The sequence below is a fragment of the Chrysemys picta genome, chromosome 1, assembly GCF_011386835.1.
Source record: "Chrysemys picta bellii isolate R12L10 chromosome 1, ASM1138683v2, whole genome shotgun sequence".
Classification (NCBI taxonomy): Eukaryota; Metazoa; Chordata; order Testudines; family Emydidae; genus Chrysemys; species Chrysemys picta.
In genome coordinates this window covers 153,256,152-153,268,383 of record NC_088791.1, presented here as the reverse complement: position 1 = coordinate 153,268,383, position 12,232 = coordinate 153,256,152, and the positions used below count along the sequence as shown (strand labels likewise).

The 12,232-nt window shown below is 43.0% G+C and overlaps 1 protein-coding gene across 10 annotated transcripts in view; it reads right to left on the bottom strand.

Moving 5' to 3' along the window:
- Positions 1-12,232, bottom strand: part of ZBTB20 (zinc finger and BTB domain containing 20) — a 660,688-nt gene that overhangs the window by 624,163 nt on the left and 24,293 nt on the right. The window lies entirely within an intron of this gene.

Sequence of the window (12,232 nt, the reverse complement as noted above, 5' to 3'; positions counted from 1 at the left end):
ATAGTGTTGCAAGGACAGAAATAAATCCCTCAAGTAAAGAAATTTTTTTCCAATGGCAACCCGGCCAAGGTTATTTAAAATAAAGGTCTGGGCTGAAGAATACTCCCCCATTTTTCCCACGGGGGTGGGGAAAGAAAGGGGAGAAAAGCAATAGACTGCTTATGTCTACAGAAAACTCAGATATTACCAAAAAAATCTGCCACATCTAGAGAAAATATATGGTTTACATCAATTCTATACGCTGCCCCTAAAATGTTGTAACAGCCCTCCTTCTGACCACACAAACCTGATGTCATCATGCGCACAAAACTTCTGTTGACTTAAATGAGAAGTAAGGCTGGAGGATCAGGAGAATAATGATACTTTGTACTTACACACATATCACCTGGCAGCCAAGGATCTCAAAGCATTTTTCAAAGGTAGGTGCAATTATTATTGCCCCATTTTAGATGGGGAAGCTGAGGCACAAAGAGGTGAAGTGATTTGCCCAAGGCCCTGTTGTGAATCCGTGACATAGCTGAGATTAAAATCTAGCTCTCCTGGAGCCTAGTCTAATGCTTTAATTACAAGGCAATACTGCATCCCATGCTAAGTGTTTATTCCCCCACCAATATGTCTAAATCGTATTGCTCCTGAGTGGCTTAGTAGTCTAAATAGCAGGTCTGAAACATCTAGACTCTCTAGATCCACAAATTTGAATCCTAGCAGCTGACTAGCTCTTCATGCTTCATACCGAGCCTACATAATTTTAACTAGTCTGTAGCTGGTTATTTTCAGCTCCTTATGGTGTATATCCTTTTCTACTTAAATAGCAAACGCTCCCTTTATAGAGTGATATACAGTAAATAGAGAGAGATTAAGCATGTTTTTCAGAAAGTTAATTTTTCAGAAACAACCTTCCCTGCAAATCAACAAATGCTGTTCATATTTTAGTGGTGGGAGGCAGGGAAATATATACAATCAGAGAACTTAAAGATGGAAAAGTTTCATTAAGGTCACCAGTCCATCTCCTTAAGTAATACTGGGGTAAATTCACTGCTGGTATCAGTGAGGGGAACGCTACTGAGTCAATGAAATTACTCCACATTTATACAGGTGTCTCTGACATCAGAATTTGGCCCTAATAGGGGACTGGGCATGAAGAGGTCTCTAATTATGGCTCTGCCACTGATTTACTCTCTGGCTATGAATGTGTCACTTCATCGCTGCCTCAGTTTCCTCATCCATAAAATGCATCTAAGTAATAATTACTCTCCTCACAAGAGAGCTGTGAGGATTAATTTATTAACATTTGTAAATTGCTTTGGCCTTCAGAGGAAGATAGAAAGACAAAGTATCATTATCATTATGAGGAAGAATATAGAAGCTAAGTTCAGGAGATTTACTGATAAGCATGAGTTGACCTATGTGAAACTCAGCATCTGAAGTTCACAGGGGTTTGTACACACCTTTACATTTCATATCACCTTGGTAGTCCCTGAGATTCAAATCCAAAAATATAGATAGAGATCCAATTCAGGAAATCAGACATAAACAGCCCTTAATATTTGGGGGCAACTGGAATTGGATCCAGACCTGAGCTTCTTGGTTCACTCTCATCTATGTACAGTGGATTCAAATCAGAAAAAAAGAGCTCTTAACCCCAATCATGTTTTGGAGAAATTCAGACTTGGATCTGAACCAGAGAACCAGATCTGAGCCCAGGGCTGGTGCAAACTATTAGGTGAGCTAGGCGGTTGCCTAGGGCGCTAGCATTTGGGGGGCAGCATTTTCTTTGGCGGTGACCACGGTGGCCAGATCTTCGGCCACCCCAGTCGTCGTCGGCATTTAGGCGGAGGGAGCTGGGGCAGGGGGGCGCGGGGAGGGCCGCCTGCAGCAAGTAAGGGGGGGGGGGGGCGGCACACAGAGGAACTCCCCGCCCCAGCTCACCTCTGCTCCGCCTCCTCCTCTGAGCTCACCACCCCGCTCTGCTTCTCTCCCTCCCAGGCTTGTGGCGCCAAACAGTTGATTGGCGCCGCAAGCCTGGGAGCCGGGAGAAGTGAAGCAGCGACGGTGTGCTCAGGGAGGAGGTGTAGCAGAGGTGAGCTGGGGTGGGGAGCTGCCGCACGGCTCCCCGGGTGGGGGGTGCCTCAGGGCGGGGGGGAGGGGTGCTGCCGCGGGGGGGGGAGTGCCTCAGGACTGAGGGGGAAGGGGTGGGGAGCTGCCGCAGGGCTCAGGGACGGGGTGGAGCAGAGGGGAGCTGGGGAGGGGAGCTGCCGCACGGCTCCCCGGGCGGGGCGGGGAAGCTGCCGTGGGGGAGGCGCCTCAGGGCGCAGGGGAGGTGGGGAGCTGCCGTGGGGGAGGCGCCTCAGGGCGGGGGAGCTGCCACGAGGGAGGTGCCTCAGGGCGGGGGGGGGGGAGGAGCTGCCGCAGGGCTCGGGGAGGGGGTGGAGCAGAAGTGAGCTGGAGTGGGGAGCTGCCACACGGCTCCCCGGGCCGGGGGTGTGGGGAGCTGCCACGGGGGAGGCGCCTCAGGGTGGGCGGGGGCGGGGAGCTGCCGCAGGACTCGGGGAGGGGGGAGGGCGCAAGGTGGAAGTTTCGCCTAGGGCACGAAACATCCTTGCACCGGCCGTGTCTGAGCCCCTCAAGGTTAAGGAAGCTTAGATCCGAATTAAGGCCCTAGAATCTGAACCTCTTAACCTTTGGGAAAGTTCAGATTTGGCTCTGAACCAGAGAACTGGATCCAAAGTCTTAAGCTCTGGGGAAGGTCAGATTTGCTGTAAACCAGAAAATTGGATCCAAACCCTCTCAAGTTGACAGAAGTTTAGATCTTAATCAGAACTAGATCAGAACTTACTGCATTTTTTTAGAATTTCAGATCTGTATCCAAATTGGAAAAACAGATCCAACTTCCCTCAAGCACTTGGGAAGTTTGGATCTGGATAAGAACTGAAGAGCTGGATTTGATTCCCATCTAGCTTTGGGGATGTTCAGATCCTGGTCTGAAAAGGAGCCCCAGAAACAAACTATGAAAATTTGAATGAAGTTTGGATCTAGTTCAGAACCACAGTACCTGATCTGAACTCCCTCAAGCTTTCAGGGAGTTTGGAGTCACATATAAGCCAGAGAGCTGGGTCTAAACTTTCTCAAGATATGAAAGAGATTGCATCTTGAGCTGAACTGGAACTGAGCTTCCTGAATCTTTGCAAAATTCAGCTCTGTATCTGAGGCCCCTCAAACTGTAGGGAAGCTGAGATCCGGATTTCAACTTCCTAGCTTGGGATCCTTCATAAGATGGATCCAAACTACCCCATCTTTCCAATCTGACACCTGCTGGGAACCTGGAAAAGTTCAGCTCTCGATCCAAACTTTGCAACACAGGCCCATCTCTACCAAATCTTAAAGCAAAAATCCACTAAAACTGTCCAGAGAAACCACAGGAAGATTCAAGAAGAATCTGTTAGTTATCTTCCCCAGGCAGAGGCAATTTGGAAACTTTCCCTGCAGGCAGAGGCAACTAAGAGTATGTCTGAAATGGAGTCCCCGGGGGCGGAGGCAGTTGTGTGCCTCATGGTAATGGTGGTTGGCTGAAGGCAGAGACAGTTGGCAATGTGGTGTATATCTCTCCCCTTTAGTAGAAATAGTTAGGACATGTGGGGGGCCCTGTAAGCAGTGGCAACTGAGGAGACAAAGATTCAGACTTTGCAGATCCCTGGGGCTAAAATCTGCTGCTATCAAACCACCACACAGCCCTGCAAATTCTGTCCCCTCCAGCAAACCTAACATGGAGAAGGAGCAAGCTATCTTGATTCACTAGTGTTAATATCACAGTCACGATTCACATGCATCTGAGAACAGGCAAGGTCTCCCTCCCTGATCACTGAGATCTCAGCCTGACTGAGGTACAACATAGAAACCATGGGCCTGATTTTCCACTATCTTGTAACTCATGCAGCTGGCTATTTAAACCTATCCAAATGAGGTTGTAAAACACTACCAGAGGTCTATGTGAATGGAGGATTTTGATTGGTGATGTTTTGCAAATGTATAAATGATAGCACAAAATGCAAGGCTCTGGGGAATCAGGCCCCATGACTCTGATATTAAGATGATAGAGTGATAACTAGAAGACAGTAACGATCCTTTATGCTTGCGTGGTGGCTTCCATCAGAGGATCTCAAGATACTTTACAGACATTGCTTGATTTAGCCTTACAACCCTCCTGGGATATAGTGAAGTACTATTATTTCCATTTTAGAAAGGACAGAGTCAGATTCATCCTTGATGAAACGCCATATGGTTTATGGAGGTTGAGACAAAAATATATTACATTCCATTTATACATTTATACCATTAGGTATCTAAATCCATATTTCAGTACCTAAATAAAAATAGGTTGATTTTCAGAGATGCTGAGAACCAACAGCTTCAAATGAAGAAAATGGGAGCTGCAGGTGCTGAGCACTTCTGAAAATCAGGCCATTTATTTTAGCTGTCCAACTTTAAGCCTACAAGTTTGAAAATGCTGACCTAAGTCACCTAAAAAATCAGTGGCAAAGCTGTGAAAAGAATCTGGAAGTCCTGCCTTCCAGGCTGGTGCTCTAACCAGTACATAATGCTCTATCCTTCTCTCCTTGATCTCTGTTGTCTTTCCCGTCCAGGGCTGAATTTTTGGGGGAATTGCAAACTAAGAGGCTGCAGGAGCATGACATCTCCAATAAAGCCTTAAAATTAATGAAAATTAATGAAATAATGACAGGCTCCTAAAGGTGGGTAAGGAATCACAGTGATGCGCACAGCAGGGGCCCCATCTACAGTTCTTCGAAGGAGCTGCAGAAGCCCTAAGAACATGCTGAGCTTCGTTAGTAAGGGGAAGATTGGGCGAACCCACCAGAACAGACATTGCTGTGAAAGCTTCTTTGCTTGCAAGGGACAACATTCTGCATGGCAGGCAGTCGGTGATGGAAAGAGCATACTTTAGTGCCAAAGAATATGTTCTATGGTATGTTCCTCAGTTCTCTCCTTTTAAATCCCTTTTCTATTTCATACTCCCATGCTCACTGTCATGGTATGTTAGGACACCTCTGCTAAGCAGCAATGGTTGGAACAGGAGGCACAGCATGCTAGAACTAGGTCTAAAGGTATAATCCTGCTCCCATTTAAATCAATAGGAGTTTACCAGTTATTTTAACTGAAGCAGGATTGAACTCTAAGCGAGGACACTGATGCAAAGATATCGGCTCCATGAACTGTCAGGTTGTCTTGTTCATCCTTGTGATAGGTCAGAACATCTCTTTTTAATACGTCGCACTGACAAACTGCAACTGCACCAGTGCATCCTGGCACTTCTCTGAAGCACTTTTTACCAGCATGCCCATCATTGCTGCTGGGAATAGGAGCTTTTGGGAAATTTCCAAATGCAACTGACCCAGAGCAGCCACAACACTTGGGGTCTCATTTTGGCTGCTGTAGGCTACACTGCTTCAGCTGGTCCTGAGTGAAAGACCTAATCCCAGGCATTGCAACTAACTAGTACAATTGCTTCTGTGAGTTGACACAAGATGCTATACAAGGTGTTACAAGTTTGTTTGTTGCAGCGCTCTTTCATTTAATATAGGCAGACCCTAGAAGCACTAAGAACAATATGTCTGAACCCTATTACTTCTAGTTAGCCCCTGCCACAGCATACCCAGGTCTCCTGGACTCCCAGGGTGCATCACACCATCCTGCTACCATACAGTCAGGATTGGTGATTCAATTGTCTCTATCGATGTCCTGCAGGGTGTGTGCAACTTTGTTCAAATGTAATGAGGAAGATGCCAATTAAAAAAAGCACAAGAGCCCTGCAGTTCAGTAGCCTGATTCAAATTAGATACCTGTATGAAGTGATTAAAAAATAGGTTTTCTAAACTTGAGGATAACAAGAGGACAGTGTGTTTAATTTATATCAGCAGGGGTCAACAAAATGTAAAAGGACTATGCAAATACTTCTTATCCCTGCAGAACTGCTGTTTAAGATGCACTGAAGACAGAAGGAGAGAATTACAATGTGCTTTTGGTGTGCTGCACAATGCACAGCATCTCAATAGTTCTCCCGTCTCAGCAGTCATTACTGAAAGCCAGACCCACTTCAACAAAATAATACTTTCTACTAATATAGCAGCTTTCATCCACAGATCTCACAATGCATTACAGACACTACTGAATCTAACCTTACCATTCCCTCAGTTAGGAGGGCTGTTACTATTCCCATTTTACAGACAGGAAAATAGAGGCAAAAATAGCAAATTGCTCACTGAGAACAGAACTCAGACATTGGACTCCCAATCCCATACATACCCTCTTTGTATCAGGAACACGATCTCAATTAATCCAGTCCATTGACAAGAATGGAGTCACAGCATCTAAACTGTAGCTGACTTCTCCTAATATTATTTAATCAAGTGTCCTGACAAATATTATGGACCAGATCCTAAACTGGGGAAAACTGACATAGCTCCGTTAACTTCAATAGTGCTATGCCAACTGACACCAACTGAGGATCTGGGTCCAAGTCATAATGTAGTATCACTGCATCATAATCCAGATCCTATATGATGATCCTTTGGTGTCATGTGACCTCACTGCATGATGATGGCATCCCTATGTCAGGATGATGTGTACATTTGCATCACCACTCTGAGGTGACATTGCTCCCCTAAAAGAAGATACTGTGTACTGTTATGACAGCGAGTCGTGACACAGAATCACTGAAAGCTAGTTTACATTAGGGATTTTTGCACCTGTGTAGCTCTACCAATGCAAATCCCCACTGTTTCAATGGGTTCCGTGCATCTATGCTGGGGGTCTGAACCAGTAAACCTTACCTCAGTGCAGAAAGCCCTAATGTAGACAAACTCGGAGTGATGACAAGTGGAGATGCAACTTCACAACAAAATGACACTTTACTACACTACCAGATGAGAGAACAATAAAATGAATAAGCTCTATTCCCCGCCCCTTGGCACTAAACACACACACACACACACATTTGGGGTCCTAATTTCTTTAATTTTTTAAAATAAATAAATCTCCTCAGTCCCTTTATTGTGCTACAATTATTGGCACCTAGTAAAGCCCGTAGTTCCACTATCTAACTATGCATCTGTTTTTTCTGCCCATCCGCTAAGTTTATGGGATGCTGGACATTACCTTTATTTGCACCAGTGGACAATTCATGACCGATTTAGCTGTTCGGCTACTGTATAAGACCCACTCCCACGCAGTACAGTTACAACGCAATGGGATCTTGTTACATAGCCAGGTCCATTGTGCAAGGCACCCTCAGTTATATAATTATATGGTTCCCAAAGGCTACCTATAATTGAATTATAGGGTGCCTCATGGCATTTCAGGCAACATTTAAAGGACTATGAAATTTGAGCAGTCCTCTTGCCATCTGGAACAAGAATGAGACACCCCATGATTCAGTTATAAATACCCTCTGGGAGGCACAGAATTAGACTATGAAGTGGTTTTACAAACTAAAAATATTCTATTTTTTAAAAAGGAAAACATTGTAATGAACTGGTTAGTACGTGCATTGACCACTGTCTTCTACTGGCTAGAATTTGAATTGCTTAACTTTGCATCAGAGGTTCTATACTACTATGAGAGATTCTCCTTTGGCTCAAGTAGTCGGGCCTGTGCAGCCTATCCTTACTGTCACTAAGAGGTTTCAGGTGGCCATTGCATAGAACATAGTGAAAACCAGGGACTCCTAATAGGTACAGAGTTATCATATTCTTACTGTATTCACATAAAATTATAATGAACACTACTCTCTACGGCAACTGCCTAATGAGTATGGACCAGATCCTTCAGTGGAGCTGCACTAATTTGTAGCAGCTGAGGAACTGACCCTAAGTGCGCAAAAAAACCAAGAGAGACACATCGCTAGCAAAGGCTTCGGAGGCTAGGATTTTGATCCCCCTGGTGTAAGTGAGCGAGTTTTTTCTCACTAGTCTGTGAGCCTACACCCAAGTCACATGAAAAACAGTTGGGCCAACATTTTCAAAAGTGGCCATTAATTTTGGATATCAATTTCGAGACAACTAGGATCTGATTTTCAAAGGTGCTGACCATCCACAATGCCAGCTGAAATCAATGAGAGCTGTGGGCGCTTACTATGTCAGAAAATCAGGCCCAGATATGTAGGCACCCAAAATTAGTGGCCTCTTTTGAAAAAACTGACTCTGATGTGGATCAGAAGAAGGAAAGAAAAATAAATAAATACATTCACTTTTTTTTTTGTTGAGATTTACCATTTCACAGAGTACGTACAAGAATATCTATGTAGAAAGGAGAACTTGGCAACAAAAGACAGTACTACCAACTCCAAGCATTCAAAATCCATGAGTCAGGCCCCCAAATCATGAGACTAAAAATTATTGGACTTCTGGGTTTTGAACCTTTAAGGTGCAATTGGGTCAAGTTTTCATACTTTAGTATAGAACTAGGAGGACTAGAAACTTACCTTTTACTAAAGGAAGTGCTCACATGTTCACTTGACTCCAGGAGCTAGGGCTTTAAGAAAAACATCAAATATCACAAGACTTGCGATAAAATCGGGAGAGTTGATGACAATAGTGAAAAGGAGCAATATTGGGCCCTACTACAAAGCTGATTGCTGCCCCATATAAATCTCTGAGCTATCCAGGGAATAATTTTCCCAAGCACAGGCACTGTGTAAGCCTGCCATATGAAATGTAGCCCTGACGATGGGGCAGGTCTGCAGCATGCAGCCACAAGGTAGCCTGTAATCAGGAAGTCACAAACATGGTATAGCCACCTTTTCCCTCACCTCTAGGAGGTACAGCACAAAAGTCACATCCAAGGTGTACAAATATCCTGAGCTCTGCTTTTGCTGTTCCTTAGCAGACCAAACGCTGCAAAGGTTGCTGTGGCCAGTAACAGTGCAGAGCACAGAAAGTTAACCAATAAAACAATCCAAAAAAGTTTTCTTATTATTATTCTGAGGCATCCACTCCAGCAATTGAATTAGAGACCTCTGTATCCAAAAGCATTGAACCAGCTTATGAAGAATTCACTGTTTCACTAGTAATGCAACAAATTAAAGGCCAAATCGTAATCATCTGTTTCATACTTCATGGGACTTTGTGTGTGTAGGTGAGCAGGATTTAGCCCTGATGATCCTCAAAGCCCCGATGATCACCAAGAAGACACTGGTGAAGAAGCAAAAGCTAGATGCATTAAAGCGAAGGGTTGTCATTGTTTGAATATTCCTTGATTTTATATAAACATAAGATCTCATGCCTGATCTCAACGAAAAACGCAGCAAGACTGGTTCCAATTAGAATTTAGTTCTTTGCCTGGAGGTGAATATTTTTGGATAGTTTGAACGCAGTTTGTTCAGCTGTTTTACAGCATGTGTTTGGAGCTGCATTTTTTAAAAAACTAAATATTAATTGAAATTCTCTTTGGTGGAGAGAGAGGGAGTGTGGTTTTTATTATTAAAAGCCATGCAAATTAAAAGCAAAAGACTATGTTAATTCAGATTTCAACTACATAAGAGTCAGAGTTAAGAGGCCCAATTCTGTAAAAATCAGAGGAAGCTCCACAGAAGTCAGTGGAGTTATATCATTGTAAACCTGGCCTAAGTGAGATTACAATCCGGCTCAAGGTTCCTAGAGAAAACTCTTCTCCTTTGCATACACTGTATTCATTACTACAAGGTCTTTCATACAGGAGCATACAACACAGGTTAAGGTGTCATAGTGTTTGCAAAATGATATGATGGAAAAGAACTACACTATGTTTTATATTGCTCTCCCAGTCAGGCTTTGCAAATACACTCAGTTGTATACATACTGGTGTGTACAACAGCATTTTTATTACTGCATAAATGATCTACGATCATGTAATAAGAGACCCCCATTGTAATAAGTATATGGAATTAAGCACAATTAAGGTTGCAATTGCTGGGGGAACTTTAACTTAATTTCTTGACTTTCAGTCATTTAAAATATCAACTATAATGTTGCATTCATGTTTTTTGCTTTTAATTTAATTTCCAAATTTCTCCTGCTTTGAGGACACACTGAAAGCATTTGATAGATTGATAAAAGGCATTTTATATTAACTGCTACATTGCCAGCCTCCTATTCCACCTGCTGAGTTTTACTGCAGTTTACAATGAAGTCAATGGAACATCAGGATATAAATCGTACATCTGACATCAGTGTGCATTTAACTAGATATACCTGCTACATTAGGTAGCAGGATGTAGGTTAAGGACATAACTCAAAACAATTTTTGTAGTTGCCTTTAGAATTAATGGACATCACCTCTACCACACTATCCTAGCCTCACGGATTTGAGGATCATAAATAGAATAGACCTCAGGACTTTCAGTTTAAAAAACAACTGTGCTCCCACTTGAGCTAAAGGTAAGTCTCCATTAGCTGCACAAGTATTAAGGCTTACATCCTCCATGTGCAGCCAGGAGATGGAGACAAAAATCTCATCCATTTCTTCAGGTCTGATATTCTCTCGAATAAAGGATATAAGTACCACACATATATTCCAACCTATACAACACATAGCCACAAGTTAGGAAAAACTTATGCCCAAAATCTGTGATTCCCCAGGCTTCAAATAAACAAACAAATAATGCACAACAATCAAACAGGGTGGGAGGGATAGCTCAGTGGTTTGAGCATTGGCCTGCTAAACCCAGGGTTGAGAGTTCAATCCTTGAGGGGGCGATCTGGGGCAAAATCAGTACTTGGTCCTGCTAGTGAAGGCAGAGGGCTGGACTCGATGACCTTTCAAGGTCCCTTCCAGTTCTAGGAGACAGGATATCTCCATTAATTTATTTATTTATATTTAAACACAAGTTGTAATACACAAAACACTTATGAGGAAGTGTTGCTTATCTATCTGAAATACCATAAACCCTCATTACAAATAAGTGTATCAATAAGAATTTTTCATGTTATCCATTCACTATTTAAAACAGACACAGGAAAGGGGAGTCCAGGGGTCCCTGGACAAAATTAAGGGGCGATACTTTCCTAAACTCCACTCTCAATCCAAGCTCCAACCAGTCATGATGTGAAAATGTGATCACGCTTGTAAAAATCTTCATAAATATGATCATCCCTTTTCTTTCTTGTGTTCTTTTATAAGCAGTTAAATAGTTAGCAATTATGACATTTATATGATCACCATTAGACTTCAGAGTTAATGGCCCAGTTCACACCTGCCAGACCTATAATTTCAGGATGTCTGCAGGCAGCACAGCATCAGTTCACATCCAGTTCATGCTTTAAAGCTTATATTTGTGGCCATAGGGGCTAGAGGCTTACTATTTTCTAAATCACAGCTTTAATTTTAGAGCACAAAATGGCAGCCCCCAAGCAAAAGCACCAGCTCACCAAGCTGCCAAGAGTCAGCTCCATCTGGCCTCTGCCTTAAAAAAGCAAGGCAAAAGCCTTACAGGCTCTCAGTGCTATTTGCAAAGCTCAAGTTCATCCATCTTCACCTACAACAGGTGTTCCCTTCAGTTCAACAAGGCTCATGGATTTGAAAATTTGTAAGTCCTGAGCTGTTTTAATCAATCTTCTTCCATTAATTTTAATGGAAGATAGTTGTCTAAATCCCAGAGATGGCTTTGCAGATCTCTGCTATTGTGCTTAAAGAAACATATGAGATGCAAATATTTTGTACATCACAGGAGAAGGAGGCAGAAAACATTCCTATTAAAATTGATGGGTTAGATCAAAGAATGAAATCTATCAAAAAACAGTTGGACAGAATGGGAAATAAAATAAGGAAGAAGAGCATAAGCTAAGTAGCTCCCCTTAAGAAGCATGAAATAACTTCCCTTAAGGGTGTATAAGAATATGTTTCCAGTCTTTCTAACTAAAGCTAACAGGAGTCTGGATTAAAAATGTGACATTATTGAGAACAGAAGGCATACTAAGGGTCCCGGCAAACAGTCTGTAAAATTGGTGAGCAAATTATTATTGCCTTAACTACCCAATATCATAAGTCTGTGGCAGGGTGACCAGATGTCCCGATTTTATAGGGACAGTCCTGATTTTTGGGTCTTTTTCTTACATAGGCTCCTATTACCCCCCACCCCGTCCCGATTTTTCACATTTGCTGTCTGGTCACCCTAGTCTGTGGCCACAAATGACTTCACCACAGTCATTACATCCCCACTGCAGGACTTCATGGCTGTATAGGG